This window comes from Trachemys scripta, chromosome 12, assembly GCF_013100865.1.
Source record: "Trachemys scripta elegans isolate TJP31775 chromosome 12, CAS_Tse_1.0, whole genome shotgun sequence".
NCBI classification, from domain to species: domain Eukaryota; kingdom Metazoa; phylum Chordata; order Testudines; family Emydidae; genus Trachemys; species Trachemys scripta.
In genome coordinates, this window is record NC_048309.1 from 37,709,221 (window position 1) to 37,735,003 (window position 25,783).

Below are 25,783 nucleotides of genomic sequence, written 5' to 3' on the forward strand. Positions count from 1 at the left end.
CTTCATTGACTTCAGTGGAGTTAAGCCTAAATTCCTATGAACACATTTGCACTAGGAAGTTTTACCAGTAGGGTTTTTATGAACATACAGCTGTCGACACTGTTATGTCACTATAACATGTGCACACATGGCTGCCTCTGTTGGTGATGCCTCTCCACTCTGAGAGGTTGCACTGGCAAAAGACACATTGCATAGCTGTGGATTGGCATCCCAGGGTGTCCTACGACACCATCCAGCACACTACCTTGTGGGATATTTTGGAAGTGCATTGTAGGCTGTGAGTGCTCTCCCCAGGGAACTGTGGGAGGCTGGGATCAAGTTCCCACAATTCCCTCTGTTCCATCCCATCATCTTTTTTGCAGTTTGTCAAGGTTCCTTCCCCACTCTGAATTCTAGGGTACAGATGTGGGGACCTGCATGAGAACCTCTAAGCTTAACTACCAGCTTAGATCTGGTTTTGCTGCCACCACCCAAATTATTTATGAGTTATTTGGGAAACTCTGTCTACCTTCCCCCAGAATATCTCCCTCACAAGTACTATAACCCTTCCCTGGGTAGCCTTGAGAGACTTCTCTACCAATTTCCTGGTGAACACCGATCCAAACCCTTGGATCTTAAAACAAGGAGAAATTAACCTGTCCCCCTCCTTTCCCCCCACCAATTCCTGGTGAGTCCAGATCCAACCCCTTTGGATCTTAAAACAAGGAAAAATCAATCAAGTTCTTAGAAAGAAGGCTTTTAATTAACAAAGGTAAAAATCATCTCTGTAAAATCAAGATGGAAAATAACTTTACAGGGTAATCAGATTCAAAGAGCCCAGAGGAACCCTTTCTAGCCTTAGGTTCAAAATTACAGCAAACAGAGGTAAACCCTCTAGCAAAAGGAACATTTACAAGTTGAGACAACAAAGATAAAACTAATACGCCTTGCCTGGCTGTTACTTACAAGTTTGAAATATGAGAGACTTGTTCAGAAAGATTTGGAGAGCATGAATTGATGTCTGGTCCCTCTTAGTCCCAAGAGCGAACAACCCCTAAAACAAAGAGCACAAACAAAAGCCTTACCCCCACAAAGATTTGGAAGTATCTTGTCCCCTTATTGGTCCTTTGGGTCAGATGTCATCCAGGTTACCTGAGCTTCTTAACCCTTTACAAGTAAAAGGATTTTGGTGTCTCTGGCCAGGAGGGATTTTATAATATTTTGTACACCAGGAGGGCTGTTACCCTTCCCTTCATAGTTATGACACAGTTTTTAAAAAAATACCCACAGTTCATCATGCTGTTTTTCTATCTCCACCACACTACAGGCAGAAGCACAGATACAAGAGAGCTCACCAGAGCTCTCTTGTATGTTTTGCAGACCGGGTGCCTGATTCTTTTGTACTGGGGAACTTCAGCAACTACCACAGGAGCAAAAATAAGGAAACTGAAAGGAGGAGGAGAAATTAATGATGGGGGCAGAGAATGCAAATCTCCAGGTGGCATTCACTGACTAGATCAACAGATGCAAAGCTGGGGTGACCAGCAGTGGCTTCAGAAGTTTTGGATGTGGAAAGCCACATTCCTGTAGTTGTGTGTCCAGCCTGCCACAGCTCTGCAGAGCTCAGACACCAAAATAAGGGCTGTTTGACAGCAGAGAAATGGGTGCTGAGCATGCTCTGGAAGCTTGCAACCTTGGATTGCTATTGGTCAGGGGGCAACTAGTTTGGATGCTGGCAAGTCTACAGCAGGGCTGTCATCTTCCAGGTGTTCAAGGCCCTTAAGCATGTTCTGCTGCACAGCATTGTGACACTGGGAAATTGGCAAGAAACAATAGACAGGTTCAATGATATGAGCTCCCTGAACTGTGTGGGCAGGTGTGGGGAATACATGGGCTTCATAGCCCAATCTCTACCCCCCACCACACACACACACACACACACACACACACACACACACACACGGCTTCTCAATACATGACCAGAAAGGAATACTTTTCCGTGGTTATGCCAGATTTTTTTCAACAGACAAATTTGGGTTTTCAATTCCATTTGCCATTAACGTTTTCAGTTTTTCCTCAGACAACCCATAACTCCAAATTTGAAAATGTGTAGCTAAAAGGTGAATATTTTTTTGTTTTCAACTGATTTTATTTGTTTACTTTTAAGTGTTTCACTGAAAAACAATCATTTTTCTGGAAACAGAGGGGTAGCCGTGTTAGTCTGGATCTGTAAAAAGCATCAGAGTCCTGTGGCACCTTTAAGACTAACAGATGTATTGGAGCGTAAGCTTTTGTGGGTGAATGCCCACTTCATCATTTTTCTGGCATTTTTCAGCCAATTGTTTCAAGGGAGTTTGAGAAGAAGATCCCCTGCTGAAGAAGGAGCAAGCACTAATTCTTGGAATGAGTGGTTGAGCTTGTTTGCCTATTTGGTTTTTCTTTTAGCTTGCTTAAAATTTACACTCTGGTCTTTTGGGGAGTTTGGGGAGTTGGGGGAGTTTGTGGACTGTTTGTGAATGGGGGGCAGTGGCTGGGCAGGCCTTAGGGAAAATGGCACCCTTGGAGAACTTGTATTTTGGCATTGCTGGCCCCTGCTGCCTCCTCAGGCTCCCCCCCCACCATCATCCCTGACCCCCTCTGCCTCTCCAGGATGTCCCCCAATCACCCTTTCTCCCTGTTGCCTCCCCACGTGCCTTGTTCCAAGTGAATCAATAGAGGATTAAATTTGCTTCTTTTAAGCTGGCCAACTCAACACTTAAATCAGTGTTAAATCCTCAAAATAACACTTATGTTGGATTTAACCATCAAAAGGAGACTAAAGTTGTGCATAGGCCGTGTGAGGTTTCTCTGGATACGGGTGAATTTCACCAGCAGCTTTGCCATTTGTTTCAATGAGGGCACTAAGGGCTGAAAGTAAAGCAGTAGGAAAGGGTCCGTTGAAAATGTTCAGACTTCAAAATTTCAATGAAATTTCAAAATTAAGGGGAGAAAAAAAATCAGATTTTTTTAGTATTTTATTGTATTCATTTTTTTAAACCAACTCTGAACATAGTCTACGAGCTTGTCTCCACTTAAAATGCTACAGGGGCAGAGCTGTGCTGCTGTAGCTGTACCACTTCAGTGTAAACACTACACTGCTAGGAGGTAGTCTCCCAACTTAGTGATGGCAACTACATCTACTGAAGAATTCTTCCATTGATCTTGTGCTGTCTACATGGGGACTGAGGCTGGCTTAATAATGCTGCTCCACAGAGTGGATATTTTATATCCCTGACCAATGTAGTGAAACCAACCTCATTCAACCTAATGGACCCCCATTGCTGTAGATGCTGTACAAAAACAGAATAAAAAAACAGTCCCTGTCTCAAAGAGTTTACAGTATAATCTGCCCCCTCTTCTTATTCATGATGAAGCATATCTATTACTGATGCAGAAAGTTACTACAGGTCTCTGCGTCATAGGTCCTTTAATTCCTGGTTGTCAGAAGTTAATGAGACAATTGTTTCCAGCTTTTGTTTGCTTTGATAATTAATTTATGAGCTTATGTCTGCCAGGATGCAGGGTTGTAGGTAAATGTGATATTCATAGTTATCTGAGAGTGAACAAGTATTTGCTGCCTTTATTCATTGACACTGACATTCTCGGACAATTTTTCCAAAATGTGCTAAATTTCATGGTTCTTGAGAAACATGAGAACATAGGGGTTTTTCATACTGTATCAGAGTATTAGTGCTTTTAGTCTGGTGTCATCTCTCCAGCATTGGACACTTCCAGATCCTTCATTTCATTAGCATGCTACCCTGAGTTTTGTCTTTTTTTGGAGAGGAGGATTTTTTGATTGATGGTGTCTCTCAAGACCTCTTTCACTTTCTCGTTCCTGAGGGCGTAGATGAACGGGTTCAGCACAAAGGTTACCACAATGGTCAGCACATTCACGGCTTTCTTGATATCAATGGAAGGGGTCTGTGAGGGTCTGACTGTCACAGAGTCACTGGGTCAATGCTCTGGAACTACTCCATATGAAGCCAGTCAGGATTCTTGGGGAGCCACCTCTCTCTGAGCATATTGTCTCCAGGGCAAGAAGCTTACACAGCTTCAACCTTCCTGGGTCTGACCTCAGAGGATTCAGCATCCCCTTCCACACAGTGTGCTTCCCGCAGAGAGTTCACCCGGATGGGGCTCCTTGGGAAGCCAGAGAGTTCTGCACCCCAACTCCGCAGTCAGCTGTGACTCTCAGCCACCCAGTAAAACGGAAGGTTTATTAGTTGACAGGAACACAGAGTAGAACAGAGCGTGCTATCACAGAAATCAATGACTTTCAGCCAAGTCCATCTTGGGAGTCCTAGGCCAGATGCCCTGGACTCCCTCTCAGCAAAAACCATACACCCAATTCCCACCACTGAAGTATTGTTGCAGTACACTGGGAAACTAATGTACACACAGTATTAGTATAGGACAGTAAGACTCACATGCAACATAACAAGATGAATAAACCCCCTATTTGTCACATCTCTCCCCCCTCTGGGAACAAACTGAGAGGGGGCCACTTTAGCCAGTGACCTGGGGAAGTTCCGGCCCCCTTCTCTGGGACAAAGTATTGGCTATAACATTTGCACTCCCCTTAACATGGAACACCTCCATGTCATAATCCTGAAGCTGGAGACTCCATCTCAGGAGCTTGGCATTGGCCCCTTTCATCTGGTGTAGCCACATCGGGGCAAATGGTCGGTGTACATGGTGAAGCGCTGCCCACATAGATATGTCTGCAGCTTTTTAAGGGCCCACACCATGACCAGGCATTCCTTTTTTATGGCCGCATAGTTCTTCTCCTGGGGCAGCAGCCTTGTGCTCAAGTACATGATGAGGTGTCTCTCCCCCTTTCAGTCAATCTGCATTAGCACCGCACCCAGCCCTGTGTCTGAGCTGTCAGTGAACACCATAAAGGGCTTGTCAAGTCTGGATTTAACAGCACCGGGCCCTTGACCAGAGCCTCCTTCCAGAGCACAGAGAGCCCCTGGCACTGCTCGGTCCAGACCACCTTATCTGGCTTACCCTTCTTACATAGCTCAGTGACAGCTATGGAGCTAAAGTGGGGCACGAACCTCTGGTAGTAGCCTGCCATCCCAATGAAAGCCTGGAACTGCTTCTTAATCTGAGGAGCGGGCCAATCTCTGATCACCTTCATCTTGGCTGGCTCTGGCTTTGGCAGCCACTCCTCACTTTGTGGCCCAGGTATGACACCTCTGACATCCCCACCTTGCACTTGCCAGCTTTTATAGTCAGACCTGCATCCAGCACTTGTTTAACCTGGGAAATATGGTCCTCCCAGGTCTGGCTAAAAACACAGATATCATCAATATACGCCGGGGAAAATTCTCCATCCCCTTGAGTAGGCCAAAAGGTAGAACCAGGAACTCGTATAACCCCAGAAGGGAGATAAAAGCAGATTTCAGCTGGGCATCCTAATCCAAATGCACTTGGTGAGATCCATAGTAGTGAGATGCTGCCCCCAGTCCCCAGCCCCAGCTTGTCTAGCAGCTCATCAGGAATAGCATGGGGTAGGCATCAAACTTGGTGATGGCATTAAGCCTCCGGTAATCCACACAAAACCAGATTGACCCGTCCTTCTTGGGGACCAACACCACGGGAGAGGCCCAAGGGCTAGAGGACGGCTGGATCACACCTAAATCCAGCATGTCCTTGACCTTTCTCTCCAGGTCCTGGGCTTTTTTCCCAGTGATCCAGAATGGGGAGCATCTTACAGGAGGGTGAGCTCCTGTCTCCAGCTGGTGGACAGCCAGGTTAGTGAGCCAAGGCCGGTTGGAGAACAGTTGCTGGTAAGAACCCAGCACCCCTCGGATCTCTGCCTGCTGGGCAGGGGTTAGCTGGTCAGAGAGGGGAATTGATTCCAGTGAAGAGCCAGCCCCTTTCTCAGGGAATAGATCCACCAGGGGATCATCTCTCTGCTCCTCCCATTGGCCACACAGGGCCAGTAGCAAATTCTCCCTGTCAAAGTACGGATTCATCATGTTGACATGGTAGACCTGGTGGCTGTGAGCCTGGTTAGACAGTTCTATATAGTTAATTCAGCTGCTTAATGACCTTAAAGAGCCTGTCCCAGGCAGCTTGTAGTTGGTTCTTTCTCACAGGAATGAGAAACATCACCTGTCAGTTGGCATAGGAGCGGGCCCATGCTGAGCGGTTGTACCAGACCTTCTGCTTCCCTTGAGCCCTAGCTAGATTCTCCCTGGACAAATCCATGAGCCTTGGCACCATGGCTGAAAATTAGAACACAAATCAATAAACAGCACTTGATCCATCTTTTAGGGGTCACTGAGTTCAGAGGTATGTGTGGCATTCTGCGCTCCAAAGCAGCCCATATTTACCATGGTGATGTAATTATGATATGTTTTGTACAAAATATGCCTGGCTCAAATCCAAATCAGGAAACTTGGCACAATTCTAAGAAAAGACCATCTTCTGGCTTCTGTTTCTCTACAGGTTTCACTGATGAATTCCCGTTCCTTGCACACAGTGCACAACCACTGTGTTTAGAGACTAAGAAACCCCATTAGCTCCTCACCCCTCCAGTAGCCATGAAAGCAGAGCCTGGGACATTAAACTCACAATTAGGGTGGTCAATGGTTATGCCCCATTTTGTAGTTGAGGATTTGATTTTTTCCTTCCTAAGTGTAGTATCAGAGAGGAAGCTGTGTTAGTTTGTATACACAAAAACAATGAGGAGTCCGATGGTACCTTAAAGACTAACAGATTTATTTGAGCATAAGCTTTTGTGGGTAGAAAAACACTTCTTCAGATGCATGGAGTACAGATACAAACATTAATATATTGGCACATGAAGAGAAGAGAGTTACCTTACAAGTGGAGAACCAGTGATGACAAGGCCAATTCAATCAGGGTAGATGTGGTTCACTCCCAATAATTCATGAGGAGGTGTCAATACCAAGAGAGGGAAAATTGCTTTTGTAGTGAGCCAACCACTCCCAGTCCCTATTCAAGCCCAAATGACTGGTGTTATGTTTGCAAATGAATTGTAGCTCTGCAGTTTCTCTTTGAAGTCTGTTTTTTTGATGTTTTTTTGTTGCAGGATGGCTACTTTTAAATCTGTTATTGAATGTCCAGGGAGATTGAAGTGTTCTCTTACACGATTTTATATATTACCATTCCTAATGTCTGATTTGTGTCCACTTATTCCCTTATGTAGAGAATGTCCAGTTTGGCCAATGTACATGGCAGGAGGGTGTTGGTGGCACATGATGGCATATATCACATTAGTAGATGTGCAGGTGAATGAGCCCCTGATGGTGTGGCTCATGTGGTTGGATCCTGTGATGGTGTCACTAGAGTAGATATGGGGACAGAGTAGGCAACAGGGTTTCTTACAGGGATTGATTCCTGGGTTAGTGTTTCTGTGGGGTGGTGTATAGTTGTTGGTGAGTATTTGTTTCAGGTTGAGGGGCTGTCTGTAAGTGAGGACTGGCCTGCCTCCCAAGGTCTGTGAGAGTGAGGGATCATTTTCCAGGATAGGTTGCAGATAATTCATGATGTGCTGGTGAGATTTTAGCTGGGGGCTGTATGTGATGGCCAGTGATGTTTTGTTATTTTCCTTGTTGGGCCTGTCCTGTAGTAGGTGACTTCTGGGTACCTGTCTTGCTCTGTCAAGTACACTGCATGTGTCTTCACTGAATTTCATCTTGTTGATTTCAGACCAATTTCCTAAATACTATTTGAATTCTAATGCTGTCCACCAAAGTGCTTGCAACCTCTCTCAGCTTGGTGTTATCTGCAAAGCATACTCTCCACTGCATTATCTAATTCATTAATTAAAATATTGACTAGTATCATAGAATAATAGAATATCGGGGTTGGAAGGGATCTCAGGAGGTCATCTAGTTCAACTCCCTGCTCAAAGCAGGACCAATTCCCAACTAAATCATCCCAGCCAGGGCTTTGTCAAGCCGGGCCTTAAAAACCTCCAAGGAAGGAGACTCCACCACCTCCCTAGGTAATGCATTCCAGTTCTTCACCACCCTCCTAGTGAAATAGCGTTTCCTAATATCCAACCTAGATCTCCCCCACTGCAACTTGAGACCATTGCTCCTTGTTCTGTCATCTGCCACCACTGAGAACAGCAGAGCTCCATCCTCTTTGGAACCCCCTTCAGGTAGTTGAAATCTGCTATCAAATCCCCCCTCATTCTTCTCTTCTGGAGACTAAACAATCCCAGTTCCCTCAGCCTCTCCTCACAAGTCATGTGCTCCAGACCCCTAATCATTTTTGTTGCCCTCTGTTGGACTCTTTCCAATTTTTCCACAGCCTTCTTGTAGTGTGGGGCCCAAAACTGGACACAGTACTCCAGATGAGGTCTCACCAATGTCGAATAAAGGGGAACGATCACGTTCCTCGATCTGCTGGCAATGCCCCTACTTCTACAGCCCAAAATGCCGTTAGCCTTCTTGGCAACAAGAGCACACTGACTCATATCCAGCTTCTCGTCCACTGTGACCCCTAGGTCCTTTTCTGCAGAGCTGCTACCTAGCCATTTGGTCCCTAGTCTGTAGCAGTGCATGGGATTCTTCCGTCCTAAGTGCAGGACTCTGCACTTGTCCTTGTTGAACCTCATCAGGTTTTTTTTGGCCCAATCCTCTAATTTGTCTAGGTCCCTCTGTATCAGATCCCTACCCTCTAGTGTATCTACCACACCCCCTAGTTAATATCATCTGCAAACTTGCTGAAAGTGCAGTCCACACCATCCTCCAGATCATTGATAAAGATATTAAACAAAACCAGCCCCAGGACCCACCCTTGGGGCACTCCGCTTGTAACCGGCTGCCAACTAGACATGGAGCTATTGATCACTACCCGTTGAGCCCGACGATCTAGCCAGCTTTCTATCCACCTTACAGTCCATTCATCCAACCCATACTTCTTTAACTTGGCGGCAAGAATACTGTGGGAGACCATATCAAAAGCTTTGCTAAAGTCAAGGAATAACACATCCACTGCTTTTCCCTCATCCACAGAGCCAGTTATCTCATCATAGAAGGCAATTAGGTTAGTCAGGCATGACTTCGCCTTCATGAATCCATGCTGACTGTTCCTGATCACTTTCCTCTCCTCTAAATGTTTCATAATGATGTGGTGACTCAGCTGAAACATTATATTCCCCACTTAGTGCGGCAACATTGTGTTGCACACCGGGAAGACTTGGGGATTTCCGATGCATGGAAAGAGGTCAAGCTGATAGGAGACATCAAAACCTTAATGAGAACTGTCTACACAGTGTTCTGTTGGTCATCCAGGAGAAAATGCAAATTTCAGGAAATAGTGGATGCTTCTAAATGTGAGTCATTGGCTTACAGGACACTCAGTGAAGTGCACTGGTTATCTAGGCACTTTGCACTTTGAGCAATTATTCACAACTATAGTCCTCTTCTGGAATATTTTGAGCAAGACAAAGATACTGATGCAGTTTCTAAATACTGCCACAAAAAGCTGAATACCATGGAAAACCGAATAACATTAGAAGTTTTGAATGAGGCTTTGTCGGAGCTGGCTTCACTATCCATGCTGCTCCAGAAATGGGGTCTTAACCTCTTGAAGCATTTCACCTTGCCTGAGGTAAACTGAACAAGATCAGAAGAGAGTACCTTGGAGATTCAGTCTTATGGAGTGACAAAGTTAAGGCTCTCTTAGATATGAGCTCTCAAGAAAATAATGAAATTGATACTAGTTCCATAATAACTTTCATAAACATCTTGTGTGCACATTTGGCAGACACGTTTCCAGAGGATGAAGTCCAGGAGTGGTCCACTTTTGATTGTGCAGCAATAGTTAAGTGTGACTTCAATTTTGGAATTCATCAGGTGAAATCCCTATGTTCAAAATAGACTTTCTTTCTGAAGAGATTGTTATAATAAGTCAGTACAATGACTTTAAGTTTGCAGGAGCCAAAAGAATCAAAAGCCAATTGGTTTTAAGTTTCCCGGATATGGTGACATTTGCTCACCAGAACGAACAGTTTCCAGATCTGGCAAAGTTGATGGATATTGGAGGAACATTCATAGCATCAAGTGCAGACTGTGAGCATGGCTTTAGCTTGATGAATACTCTAAAAAACGAACTATGGAATCATTTACAAGTAGATCATTTGGACATGCTGATGTGTATTAAGAGTTAGCAGCTGGATGGAGGATAGATAGATCTGGAAAGAGTTTATATTGAATGAGCAAATGAAAAAGATCACAGGGAAAAACAGTAAGGTTAGTTTAGCAGTCTTTGACATTTCGACCAAAAAGGAAATTAAAATGCATTTGTAATTGCATATCTTATTCTTCGCTGATAATTTATTGATATTTTTTAGCAAAATTTTAAATTTAAGACACAAACTCTTGTTTTTCTTTCTTTACTTATGATGTCTCTATCTGAAAACCCATATAAATTGACATAATGGCATACTTATTAAATTGTCTTTATTATATGTTTATCAAAATATTTTCAGACATGTGTATAGAATGAAAGGTGAAAGTGGATACCAATGGGCAGAAGCCTATGGACTGATAATGATCATGATTAATATGTGCTTGATATATATTCATGATTGTCTATAAAAAAGATCATAAAGCGTAATGCTTACAACTTGGACTGTGCAACTGAATGACACTAGTCAATATTTCCGGTCCCAGACACAATCCTAGGAACCTCCATCTTGCAGTGTCCAATTATGCCCACTGGATGCTGCAAGTTTATATGAGTTTGTCAATTTAACAAAGAAATTGATATGTACCAGGCTTGTTATCCCAAAGGGAGTCTATGTAACGCTTCAAACCAAATGCACTGCTTCAGGTACAATAAACAAATTTATTAACTACAAAAGATAGATTTTAAGTGATTATAAGTCAAAGCGCAAGTCAGATTTGGTCAAATGAAATAAAAGCAAAATACGTTCTAAGCTGATCTTAACGCTTTCAGTGCCCTTACAAACTTAGATGCTTCTCAACACAGGCTGGCTGGTTACCCTTCAGCCAGGCTCTCCCCTTTGATCAGCACTTCAGTCGCTTGGTGGTGGTGTATGTAGATGGCGGTGGAAGAGAGGAAAAGCATGACAAATGTCTCTCCCCTTTATCATGTTCTTTCTTCCCTCTTGTCTTTGCCCCCCACCTTCAGGGTCAGGTGAGCATTACCTCATCGTAGTCCCAAACTGACCAAGGGAAGCGGGGTGACTCACTCAAGCGTCCAACAGATCCTTTGTTGCTGCCTAGGCCAGTGTCCTTTGTTCCTGTGAGGCTGGGCTGGGTTTGTCCCATACATGCCCTGATGAAGTGTGACCTGCCCCTCTGTTCCTGGAGAGTTTTGCCTGAGCTTGTTTCAAGACATGAAGACACATTTTCAGCCTCTTAACTATATACATGAAATTACAACCTATAACATTACTATAACAACAATGCTCAGTGCATTATGAGCCTTCTGAAGACACCCGGCATGACAAACTTTGCATTGGATACCACACAATCGTATTATAAGGATGAACATGGGGGTGCAGGGTGTTCCCCCGAAACAGAGTGTCACACTCACCCTCTGGAAGGGGTTGCAGGACCTGCAGTACTGCTGGATGTCAGCAACGACCCCAGGCCAGTAAAAGTTCCATAGCAGCCTCTTCCTGGTTCCGCTGGTTTCCCTGGTGTCCCGAGAGAGGGACATCATGGGCCAGGTACAGTAGCCAGTGGCAGTACTTCTGGGGGACCACTAGCTGTCTCCCAATTCCCCCATGGTTGCACTTCCCCTTGGGGAGCATATTCCCTGTACAGGAATCCCTCCTCCATAGGAATCTCTCCCTGCAGCCTTCCCCCCAGGGGTTTCAACAGATTTCAACAGCAAGTTGCCTCAGCTTCTATAAGGAGGGATCCTTCTGCAGCTCAGCCTGAAATTCAGTGGCTGAGGAAGGGATGGGGACCTGCTCCCTCTAGTGGCTGGGTCTGAGGCCACAGCCCTGCCAAGTCCTCTCCCCAGTGGCTCCTTTCCCGCCAGGGTAGAGACCTGTGCCCCCAGCAGGGCACTGCCCACAGTGTCTGGGCAGAGTACCCTTCACTGGCTCTGGCTACAGGTGATGACTAGGGCACTCTGGGAGCCGCACAGCCAATCCACAATGTCACTCCCCATCAGCACCTCGGCTTGCAACTGATGGTGCACCCCCCACCTTTGGGCCCCTCCTGGGCCACCCATTTCAGATGTACCCTCACCATGGGTACTTTAAATGGGGGTCTGCACACACCCATAAGGGTCAAATAGGTGTTGGACACCACCTGGTCTGGACCTGTGTCACCCCAGGCCAGACCTGTGTCACCTCAGCACCCATGTCCCAGTACCTACTTCCCATTCACCTCCAGGGGAATGAGGCACTTGCTCCTCAGGGGCCATCCCATGCCCACGCTGTAGACTGTGAACTTTGAATCTGCAGCATCCTGGCCTGGGAGACTCCTTCCTCTTGGGCCATTGCTAAACTGCCAGCGCCTCCTGCCTGGGCTTTGACGGCTCAGATTGCTCATCCTGCCCCTGAGGTTTTTGCACCGGGCCCATCTGTGGCCCCTCTGCCCACAGTAATTACACCTCAAATCCTGTTGGTCCTCTGGGGCCGGTCAGTCAGCTCTGGTATTGGCTGTGCCTCTCAGGAGGGATTTCTCCAAGACTCCCTTCTGGGAATCCCCTGGGTGCCCCCCCTTCTGCACTGATATGGGCCTGTCTCCCGGGATTCCATTCCGTATCCCAACCTTCTGTCTACAAACTTGTCACTCAGCAGCCCTGCATAGGGCAGGTCCTGCGGCCTCTTGTCCACCAGCCACATCCTCAGGTCAGGGGGACAGAATTCATATAATCAGTCCAGCCCCATCAGTTCAATCACGTCCTCCTTGGTCTGGGCCCCAGCCCCATTCACCCACTTGTGGGTGTATTCCCCCATCAGGGTGACAGTTCCAGCTAGGTCATCCCCTTGGTCTTCTGCGTACTCTGGAACCTTTTCCTGTACGCCTCGGAGGTCAGCTCAAACTTGTGCAGCACAGCTTGTTTGAACAGTTCATGGTCCCCTCCTTCCAACCCATCCATCTAACTGAACATCTCTATATCCTTGGTACCCAATAAGGGGGTGAGATGCCGAAGCCTGTCTGCAGGGTCAACCTGGTAGACATTGCAAGCCTTCTCAAAGGCACTGAGGGAGGCATCTATAGCATCCCCTTCTTTAAACTGAGACAGCACTTTTATATTGGAGTTCCCTGCAGGCTTAATCACCCTGGGCCCTGCCCCACTCACCCCAGCAGTGGTCGCTCTGCTTCTCAGCTCCTCCATCACCAGTTCATGCTGCCTCTGTCTCACGGTCCTCCTGTTTCTTCTCATGGTCCTCCAGCTCTTTCAGTTTCAGTTCCATTTCCAACTCCAAATGTCTCAGCTCCACTATGGAGAACTCGGCCATGAAGATCCCCTGCTGGTCAGGTAGGTAGATCCTGGGACTGCCTGGCTGCTTTCAGCCCCTCCTGCACACCCAGTTGTGTCGGTGGCTGGGGTGACCTGGGTCTACCTGGCTGCTCCCAGCCTCTCTCACAGCCCCAGCTTGGTCAGAAACCAACTCCTTAGAGCAATCATTCTCTTCCAACTGAGCAATCAACTGTGCCTTGGTGAATCTTCCAATGCACAGCCCTTTCTCTCTCTGCACAGCTCTATAATGTCCTTCTTAAGGACATGGTTATAGGCAATCTCCATGCTGTTCCCAAGTGGTCACAGACTCACAGGCCTGTGCTCGCTCAGCTCCCATGGTCCCTGGGAGGAATCCCTTCAGTGTGACAGCCCTTCTCAGGGGTCCACTCTCTCTTGGGGTCAAGCTGTAGGCTCCTCTGCCTCCTGGAACTGCACTTCTCTGAGCCTTCAGCACGCCTGTCTCTCGCTAATTCCCCTTCATTCTGCTGCTCCCCAGTCACTTACTGCAGGATGCACTACCCAAGGGGTGCAGTTTATCCCACTGCTAACACCAGTTTTCATGGAGTCACAGGTCAATGCTCTGTAACTACTCCATATGAAGCCAGTCAGGACTTTGGGGGAGCATACCTTCTCTCTCTGAGCCCACTGTCTCCAGGGCAAGAAGCTTACATAGCTTCGACCTTCCTGGGTCTGACCTCGGAGCATTCAGCATCCCCTTCCACACCGTGTGCTTTCCACAGCAAATCCGCCCGGGTGGGGCTCCTGGGGAAGCCAGAGAGCCCTGCACCCCAACTCTGCAGTCAGATATGACTCTCAGCCAACCAGTAAAATGGAAGGTTTATTAGTCAACAGGAACACAGCATAGAACAGAGCTTGCTATCACAGGAATCTATGACTTTCTGCCAAGTCCATCTTGGGACTCCTGGGCCAGGCGCCCTGGACTCCCCCTCTTCCAGTCTCCCCACGCAGACTGCCTGATTCCAGGGCCCCGATCTCCATCACCTCCCTTTTGCTCCTCCTTCTCTTTGTCTCACTTCTCGGGCAAAAGGTGTCACCTGGTCACACACCCCTCCTGTCTCTCAGGTTACATACGTGCAGACAACTGGGCAGGCTCACCTGCCCTGAGGGCCTCAGCAAAAATCACATACCCGATTCCCACCACCGAAGTATTGTTTCAGTACACTGAGAAACTGAGGTACACACAGTATTCGTATAGTAGAAGTGGAGAAGGCCTTGCATCTTCCTAATGCTGATGAGATCTTCAGGACGGTGGAGATGATGAAAGTGTAGGACACTGTTGTGAGTGTCAGAGAGCCCAGTAACACAACTATGGCTATCACAAAGTCTACAAGCTCAATGAGTTGGGTGTAGGTGCAAGATAGACTCAGGAGAGGATCAATATCACAGAAAAAAATGGTTATTGACATTTGACCCACAAAATGGCAACCTGGAGATGGCCATTACTGGCCCATTCATGATAATAAAGCCACCCATCCAAGACAATCATTAATTGGATGCACACCCTGCTGTTCATTATGGAGTAGTAGCGCAATGGGTTGCAGATAGCCACATAGCGGTCAAAGGACATGACAGCCAAGAGAATGAACTCTGAAACCCCTAGGAAGAAATAGAAGAAACAATGCAAGCTGAGAAAGAAATAGCTTTAGTATGTGACAGGAGGTTCACCAGCATGACTGGGATCAGAGATGCTGTGAACACAATCTCCAGGAGGGACAAATTGAAGAGGAAGAAGAACATAGGGGTGTGTAAGCAATGATCTATCTCGACTGCAATGACGATCAGCAAGTTCCCCAGCAGCGATAATGCGTAGATAACCAAAAGCAGCAAGAAGGAGAAAACTGACATCTGGTGAGGCATGGGGAACCCCAGAAGGATGAATTCAATCATCACTATGCTGTTATTTCCCATGTACATTTACTGTGCAAACGAGATGAAAAGAACTAATTAATTAAAAAAAAACAGTTAAACAACAATCGCAGTGTTCATTTTTTATGGGAGTCTAAGGGAGTGTGATACCCCTTCAGTCTCCTCTTTTCCAGACTAAACAAACCCAATTTTATTCAGTTTGTCTTTGTAGATAATGTTTTCTAGGCTTTTAACAATTTCTGTTGCACTCCTCTGTACTTCATACAGTTTGTTCACATATTTCCCAAAGTGTGGTACCCAGAACTGTACACAGAACTCCCGTTGAGGCCTTATCAGTGCTGAGTAGAGAGGAAGAATTACTTCTTGCATCTTGCTTAGAACACTCTTGCTAATACATCCCAGATTGATGTTCGCTTTTTGTGCAACAGTGTTACATTGTTGACGTATATTTAGTTTATGATCCACTATGACCCTCAGATCCTTTTCTGCAGTATTCCTTCCTAGTCGGTCATTTCCCATTTCGTATTTGTGCAACTGATTGTTCTTTCTGCATTTTTTCCTTATTGAATTGCATCCTATTTATTTCAGACCATGTCTGTAATTGGTCAAGATCATTTGTAATTCTAATCCTCTCCTCCAAAGCACTTGTAACCCCTCCCAGCTTGATATCATCCCCAACTTTTATACATGTACTCTCTATGCCATTATCCAAATAATTTATGAGGATGTTGCATAGAACTGGAGCTAGGACAGATCCCTGTGGGATCCTACAAAATATGCCCTTCCAACTTGACTGTGAACCACTGATGACTACTTTCTGAGTACCGTTTTCCAACCAGCTGTGCACACACCTTATAGTAGGTTCATCTAGGCAATATTTCTCTAGTTTATTTATGAGATGATCATATGACACAGTATCAAAAGCCTTCCTAAAATCAAGATATATCACATCTACTGCTTCTCCCTATTCACAAGGCTTGTTAATCTATCAAAGAAGGCCATTAGGGCAGTTTAACATGATTTGTTCTTGACAAATCCATGTTGACTGTTACTTATCACCTTATTATCTTCTGTTGGTTGTTTTATTATTTGCTCCATTATATTTCCAGGCACCAAAATTAAGATGACTGGGTTATAATTCCCTGGGTTGTTCTTATTCCATTATATTTGCCCTTTTCCAGTCTTCTGGGATCTCTCCTCTCCTCCATGAGTTATCAAGATAATTTGCATTTTGTCAGGCCCTGCCAACCTGAAGACATCTAATTTAGGAAAGTAATTCATAACTTGTTCTCTCCCTATTTTAGCCTCAGATGCTACCCCATTTAAACTCATGTTAACCATGTTAGTCCTCTGATCATTGCTAACCTTTTTGGTTAAAACTGAAACAAAAAAGCCATTTAACAGATTGGCCATGATGCATTTTCTGTTGTTGTCTTTCCTTCCTCATTGCATAATTGGCCTACTCTTCATGGTCTTCCTCTTCCTTCTAATGTATTTGTAACATGTTTTCTTGTTACCCTTTGTGTCCCTAGCTAGTTTAATTTCATTTTCTGCCTTGTCCTTTCTAATTTTGTCCCTACATACTTGCATTTTTTTAATATTTGTCCTTCGTAATTTGACCTATTTTCCATTATTTGTATGACTCTTTTTTTAAAGTTGCAGGTCATTGAAGGTATACAATGGTACATATATGCACTATTTTTCTGGAAGGCTGATGGCAGCTTCTGATACACAGAAGACAATGAATCCAATAAAGTGCTTGCAAACTATTTAAAGGGATACTACTCTATTCCCTATACACTGCAAGCGTCCAGCCTCTATACATAAATATATCTTTATTTCCCAAATAAATTGGCTGAATAATTTCCAGACTATGAGCTGTTCACAAACTATGAATTATTTGCTTTGTCTCCTTGCATTTGTTGTACAATTACTCAAGTGAATCAAATGATGCTACTTCTGCTCTGTGATTGGAATACTGTATTTCTATAAACATTATAATTGATATTCCTGTGTTTTCCTTTACCACATAGGAACTGTGGAAGAATAACACAGTCCTTCACGATTGTGTTGGTGCAACATGTCAGAGGCTGTTTATTCTCAAGCAATATTGCAAGGGGGAGAGTGCACAATGGCAGTTCTCTGTTAGATAAACAATTAAGTCAAACATTTATGCCTTTTGTGACATAAAATAATGATCAACAACTGTATTTTGTTTATACATATTCCTTTCTGATATCTGACTTTTCTCAGCAATTTCTGCTACAGTCTGCATTCTATTCTTATCTAACACAAGGTCGAAAAACAGCATCTCTTACAGTTCTTTTCCACTCAAGAAGATGTCAGAGAGACAATCAGAGATTTTAGTTTGGACAGAAGGAGACAGGTCTGGCATAGAGAGGTGGGTTTGTAAGTTGTCAGCACAGAGATGGTAGATGAATTTTTGCTTGTTGATGAGATCACCCAGAGATAATGTGGAGAGAAGCGGACCAAGGACTCAACTCTGTGGTACCCCCACAGAAAGCTGAAGAGTGGATAAGGGAGATCCTTTAAGGACATGCTGAAGGTGTGATTAGAGGTAAGAGGAGAACCAGAAGAAGATAGAGCAAGGTTGCCAACGAAGAATAAGATTTCAAGAAGAGCATGGTCAATGCTTTTGAAAGTGGCTGAGACTGAAGTACTGATTTTAATATCTGGCTAGGAAGAAGTCATTAGAGATTTTGATGAGAGGGATTTCAATGGAGTGCAAGGGATGGAAGCCAGATTGGAGAGGATCTAACTACAATTACCTCATCCTCCTTATTTAGTCTACTAGCATTTTGTGACTACCTTAGTGTGGAGTTGTCCTTTTCTCAGTCCATACTCTGCTGCCCTCTAGGGGTCACAGAATCATAGACTATCAGGATTGGAAGGGACCTCAGGAGGTCATCTAATCCAACCCCCTGCTCAAAGCAGGACCAATCCCCAGACAAATTTTTGCCCCACAAGGATTGAAGTCACAACCCTGGGTTTAATAGGCCAATGCTCAAACCACTGAGCTATCCCTCCTCATGATGCGATACAGTTGCTAAAGATGGTTGGGAAAAGTTGTTTTCATTCACAGAAAATCTCAACATAAATGGAAAACAAAAACCAAAAAAACCCCCAAAAGATTTCACCAACATTTTTGGAATAAAATTTTGACTTTTTTCAAATCCTAAAATCTTTTTCAGCCCAAAACTAAATATTTGCTTTTCACATCTGGGGGAGAGAGTTAATGAAAATTAGAAAGCATCTATGGAAAGCTTTTTGCAGAAATTTTCATTTAGCGAAACACCCCAATTTTATGTCAAAAACAGTCTAAACTGACATTTTTCAACCGGCCCTGATCATAGTATCTTAGAAGATTAGGGTTTGGAGAGACCTCAGGAGATCATCTAGTCCAACCACCTGCTCAAAGCAGAACCAACCCCAACTAAATCATCCCAGCCAGAGCTTTGTCAAGCCAGACATTACAAACCTCCTGTTACTTAATCTTAATTAAAAACCTCCTGTCATAAACATACTGCTAACAGTAGCATACAATCCCTCTTTTACCTGTCAAGGGTTAAAAAGCTCAAATAACCTGGTAAGCACCTGACCAAAAAGGACCAATAAGGAGAGAAGATACTTTCAAATCTGTGGGGGGAAGGTTTTTGCTTTGTTCTCTCTGGGTCAGCGAGGAGCCAAGGCAGGGGGAATACATCTAAAGCCATACCTGAACTAAGCATCTAAGATTACAAATTGTAGGTAATAGGAAGGAAATGTGTTAGCCTAGGGAAAATTCATAAGCTAAAATAAAAGATAATCTAAGAGGGAGGTTTATTCCTGTTTTTTGTAACTTTAAAGTTTTGCCTAGAGGGGAATCCTCTGTGTTTTGAATCTGATTGCCCTGTAAAATTACCTTCCATCCTGACTTTATAGAGGTGCTTCTTTTACTTTTTCTTTATAATAAAGTTCTGCTTTTAAGAACCTGATTGGTTTTTAGTGTCCTAAAAACCCAAGGGGCTGGTCTGTGCTCAGCTATTTGGTTGGTATATTATTCTCAGGTCACCCCCAGGAAAGGAGGTGAAGGGGCTTTGGGGGATATTTTGGGGAACAAGAACTCCATATGGTTGTTTTCCTTGAATCTTTATCTAACTCATTTGATGGTGGCAGCGATACCGTCCAAGGACAAGAAAGAATTTGTGCCTTGGGGAAGTTTTTAACCTAAGCTGGTAGGAATAAGCTTAGGGGGACTTTCATGTGAGTCCCCACATCTGTACCTAAAGTTCAGAGTTGGGAGGGAACCCTGGTGCCTCCTGTTATTTAATCCTTTACAGCTAACTCTCTAAGGTCACCATCCACTTACTCTCTTCCATTCTCATGGTCTGCTAATTCTTTCCACCTCCTCCCATCCTGATTAGCAAAGCTATAACTGCAGCAATTTGGCCTTGCCTATGAAAGTCCTGACAATTATTCCTAGCTATGTGGTATTGTTTTTAATTAATGGGGGCTAATGACACCCAAAATGGCTGTGGTTTAGTTTGGTAAAGTTCTGGGGTTACATTCATCACTGTAGCTACCTAATGATCCCATCTAGCAACCTGATGACAATTGGCCCTTGTATCATGTATCTAAGCTTGGCAGAATTTTATTTTTCCCTATAATTTCTACACATAATAATGTTTATTTTAAGCATTTTTTTCATTTTTTATTGATTTACATTTTCATAGTTTTGCAAAATTATGGGTTTAAGCATATTTTTCTTGATTTTTTTATCAATTCACAGTTGCAGAAAATTATGGGGGTTAGGCAGTATGGGGGTGAGACAATAATTATTTAATGACAGTAGGTGTTGAGAGTCAAAAAGCTAAAAGTTTATAACAGTTAAAACACAAACTCTTAACATCACTTGTCAAAATACTCAAAGTAAATATGCTTAAAACACTCTAGTAAATTCTCAAACAGCATTGTTCTTGCTTTTCCTATCTGTACATTTTGATTATTATCAATGAAAATATTTTTTCATTGGTTTATGTGTGTGTGGTGAAATCAACATTTACTGACATTTGCCAATACAAATCTAATCCTTCCAAGCCTGAATATAGCCAACACTTCCTCATTGCTTAACCTTTCCAGACTTCCTGATACCCGCAATATGCAATATGACCACAATCTACTGTGTACAAAATGTATATGCTAAGAATTCAACTGTGATGCTAACCATCTCCTAAAATGTATCATAACCCTAATTATATCCATAATGCTAATGATAAATCTAACAGTAATTCTAACCCTAATTGTACCCCTAACACTAGGTCTAGCACAACCCCTAAACCTAACTCTAATCCTAAACTAAAGGTCACATTTTAAATGGTGCCTAGTAGTATTTTCAAAAGAACCTAGGCACCTAGGTGAAATCAATGAATTTGAGGTGCCTTGGTGCTTTAGAAAATCCCATTACGTGCCAAAATATCTGTAAAAATCAGGCCCTAAATCTAATGGTAACCCCACCATTGTATATTCTTATTGTAACCTCTAACCCTCAGCATAACCCCAACCCTAACACTAACCCTAATCCTAAATGCAGCTTTAACCCTAAACCTACCATGAACCCTAACCCAAACACTAACCCGAATCATAGTTTAAATTCCACAGATTTAGATTCAAAATTCTTATCCTCAAATTCCAGGCTGTTCAGAATGCTTCCCAGCCCTATTTATCTGGTCGCATTATGATCCTTCCACACCTTCCATTCTACCAATGACACTAGCCTTTAGCACCTGTTTGTCTGTTTCTACCACAAATTTCTCTGCCCTTGCCTCCATGCTGGTCCTTTCTCATGGAATGCCCTCCCTGAACTGATCTACAAGGACATTGTTCTGTCCTCTTCCCACTCCTTCCTCAAGGCCCATCTCTAGAGTAACAGCATGTGCATGGCTGAGGATGGACTTCCTAAACTCTTAATGCAACCAAGGGTATGAGACATATGACTTTGGAGACAAGAACATGACACTGGGATTTAGAAGATAGTGGGAAGGGATTCTTCACCAAATAGAGGGCCCAGCCACAGATTGGAGATAGAAGGACATAAAGAGTAGGAAAAATAATATGTGTGAGAATTTCCTCATCTCTCTTTTCTCATTTTTTAGAGAGCAGTTTACACAGTTAAGTTTCTTTAGATAGATAAGATAGGAATATGCTAGAATTTTGTTTAAAATAAAACAAGGGGTAGAGTGAAGGTTGCCTGTGTAACTTACATTTTTTCTCTTCACTTTTGAATGCTTAACTGTGCTACTTAATAGTTCTTTCTAAAATTTCACCATTCCCACTCTGTCCACTCTACATTCTCATGTAGACAACATTCTCATTCTCAGAGACAATCATCACACCCAAAAATGTATTTTGGTACTTTGACAGAAGTAATAGTAATAAAAGAGTTCTGTAATTTCTATTTATTAGCCATGAAATTGTGCATGGCACTGTAGAAGCACACAAAACACAGGAGATCAGATCCTCAGGTGGGCTAAATTGGTGTAGCTCCATTGAAATAAAGTGAGCTATACTGATTTACATGGACTGAGGAACTGGCCCAGGGAGATAAATTGTGCCTTCAATCACACCAGTGTGAACTCCGGAGATACTTCATGGATAATGCAGAATTATTCCATAGATGCTTCAGAGGTTTTCCACAGATATTCCATATTTACTCTAAAAATACTCCAGCATTTCTTCTTAGATACTCTAGAGTTATTCCATAGATACCACAGGGTTTGTTCACAGGTTTTATTATTACAAAGTTACTCCGGTATAAATGAATGCGAAATTTGGCCCGTATACAACCAGAACACCATACCTGAACAGTTTGCACTTTTCTTTTTTTCTTTCTTTCACCCCCGATCCCAGAGTAAGTATCATCTGACTAATTTCTTCATAGTGTTCTTAATCTCCTTATTCCTGAGTGTGTAGATCATGAGATTCAGCAGGGGGAAGATCACAGTGTGGAACATGGCCACCACCTTGTCCATGGAGAAGGACCGAAATGGCTGGGCATAGAGGAAAATGGTAGGACAGAACATGACAAAGATGACTATGATGTGGGTGATGCAGGTGGTGGCTGCTTTGCTCTTCCCTTTGGGGGAGTGCATTCTCAGCTTGGCCAGAAGCACAGTGTATGAGATGACCAGGAGAAGGAAGGGCATCAATATGACCAGCCCGTTGTTGGCGAATGTCAGTAGCTCCATTGTGTAGGTGGCAGTGCAGGCCAGTCTGATGACTTGATGCATGTCACAGAATAAATTGTCCAGAAAATTGGGGCCACAGAATGGGAGGCGGATGGTCAGACCCACCAAGATAGCGACATACACAAAGCCTCCTGTCCATGCTACTCCCACCTGGACACAGCAGACCCTTCTGATCACCAGGTTCATGTAGTGGAGGGGCATGCAGATGGTCATGTACCTATCATAGGCCATGGCCATCAGCAGGAACATCTCAGCTGCCCCCAAGAAGTGGAGGAAGAAGAGCTGGGCCATGCAGCCCACATAGAAGATGGTCATGTGCTCATAGAAGAAGTCACCCAGCATCTTCGGGGGGGGGAAGGGGTAGGGTAATGGAACAGTAGCAGATGCCCAGGAGGGCCAGTTTGGCCAGGAGGAAGTACATGGGGGACCCTAGGCTCAGGTCTCCTTGTATGGTGAGAATGATGAGGACATTGCCTAGCAGAATCAGCAAGTAGAGTGGCATGAAGAGGAGAAAGAGGATGAGCTGGACCTCCCAGGCCTGGGAGAGACCTAGGAGCACAAACTCAGCCACACTTGTCCCATTTCCTTGGTCCATCTCTTTGTAACTCACACAGCAGAAGACAGGGGACAGGACCATTAATAAAGGCCTTACCATAATGTCACATGCCCCGTAGTTACAAGTCAGCCAGACCTGGAGGATGTATGTGGGTTACACCTCAGTGAGTGGGTATTAAGAGGTAGAATATAGTGTTGCTTACTGTCCAATGGGAAAAATTCTGCCCCCACTCACTCATACTGGGGTTCTTCCCCATTGGATTCCACCCTGGGAGCATAATGAGTATGAGGAACACCATGCTGGATGGGACCAATGGTCCATTTCAGCCCCCATGCTGGACAGGACATATTTCTACATCTTTTTTTCCATCCCCTGACACAAATCAATAGGATGAAACCAACGGACCCATCTAGGTTGGTATCCCTCTTCCACTGATCGTTCATCCATCTAAACTGATAGCCCCACCTCTCTGTCCATGCCATATAAACACCTGTAGTCCAGCAGCTTGCCTCATTTCTTCACTGCAGTAGAGCAACGGCTCCCTCTGTTCTCATATCCCCACCTTCCTACCATGAAGGATTATGTTCTCAGTCCATCCAGTACAGTATACGCTCCCCCTCTATGCACTGGACCAACCCATTGACCTATCAAATAATGATACTTAGCTCTTATGAGTTTAATCAGCAGATATTCAAGCACTTTACCAAGAATATCATTATCAACATTTTACAAATTGGGAAACTGAGGCACAAGGAAGGGAAGTGACTTGACTTAGGTCATATAGGAGGTCAATGGCAGAGCCAGGGTTTAACAGCCAGGTCTCCTGAGATCCACTCCAATGACATAACCATTACACCACACGTAGTCTGGGGCCCCATATTTCTGCCACATCACAATAGTTGTTTGCAGTGGTTTTGTAGCCATGTTGGTCCCAGGACATTAAAGAGACAAGGTGGGTGAAGCAACATCTTTATTGGACCAACTTCTGTTGGTGAAAGAGACAAACTTTTGAGCTATACAGCCCTGATGAACAAGTCTTTCATCAACAGAAGTTGGTCCAATAAAGCTATTACCTCACCCACCTTTTCTCTCTAACATCAGAATAAAGCAATCGTTCATCTATGGTTTCCCTATGTCCAGCATAGAGGTGTCTAGAACTTGGAAAGTACATTCTGCAGGAAATTCTGGCATTTCAAATTGTATTATCATTCAAAATCAGAATGTAAGAATGGTCGCACTGGGTCATACCAATGGTCCATCTAGTCCAGTATCCTGTCTCTGACAGTGGCTAGTATCAGGTGCATCAGAGGGAATGAACAGAACAGGGCAATTTTGCGTGATCCACCCTGTCATCCAGTCCCAGGTTTTGGCAGTTGGAGGTTTAGGGATACACAGAGCATAGGTGCATCCCTGACCCTTTTGGCTATGCTCCATGAATATATCTAATTATTTGTATAAGGACAGAAACAAAAAAAATTACAAAATCCCACAAATTATTTTTTCAAAATTATTTCATTTTGCATCAACTAAAATAATCAGTTTTGATAAAATCAAAATATTTCATTCTGATTTAGACATTTTATTTCATATTTACTCTAATTTATAATAACTTTTATATAATATTCAAGCAAAAATAATTTTGAAATGACAAATTGGAATGTTCTGTTCCAAAGATCAAAATATTCCAATTTTAACCTTATCAAAACACTGCATTTCAATTTTTTTCAACAATGTTTCACTGAAATCGACACACTCCCATGGAAAATTTAGATTTAATTGAAATGCGATTTTTGCAACTGGAAAAATTTTTTTGTCACTTCAAGTCTAGTACCTCTGTTCTCTGTAGTAATAGACCAATTTTCCATCAAGTATGGAACAACCAGTTTCAGATTATTCAGATCTGGCAAGGCCTAAATGATCACATATAACAATACTACATTTTGCAGGGCTGACTCATGGAGGGATACTGACCTGAGATCTGCTTATCTCATCCACTCGTACAAAAACATTCCATTTACATTTCCCCCCAATCTCTTCACAAGAGCACAATAGTCTCTCCAGCCTGGCTTTTAGCTGGCTCTTGTTAGCAATCGGGGGCTTTAAACTATGCAGATGAAAATCATGATTTCCTCTGCTGTGTCGGGCTTTGGTAGATCATGGATCACAGAGCACTACTTCAGACAGAATAGAAACAACTGGGACGGGACTGTAGTTCAGAATTCAGGGGCACTGGCAGAATTGGGTGTGGGGAGCCAAAGACTGGAATAACAATGAGTGCTGGGGATTGGGAGTGAGGGACATATTCAGACCTGTGTGGTGTAGATATAGGTTAGGATAGACTGAGCTGGATGTCTGGATTAAGGGTCATTCACAGAGCAGTGGGGGGCACTAATGCCAGGGATCATTTAGCAGGTGATCCCCTGGGACAGTACAGCATTCTTTGGGGAGGCCAGAATTGAAATCGCAGATGAGGGAGGGAGGAGATGCAGATAAGGGTGAGGGACCTCTGCGGGGGAAGTGGACACAGTTAGGTCAGCATTGAGCTGCATCAACAGAGCTCTGGCGGGAGGGGGCAGGGAGCCAAAGCCTGGGGTTGGTGCAAGGGCTGAAGGTTGGGACTGAGAGTCACCAA

General features: G+C 44.0%; 1 pseudogene; it reads right to left on the reverse strand.

The window, feature by feature from the left end:
• Positions 1 to 22,241: 22,241 nt before the first annotated feature.
• On the reverse strand, positions 22,242 to 23,190 carry LOC117886130 (annotated as a pseudogene).
• Between the last annotated feature and the right edge of the window lie 2,593 nt (positions 23,191 to 25,783).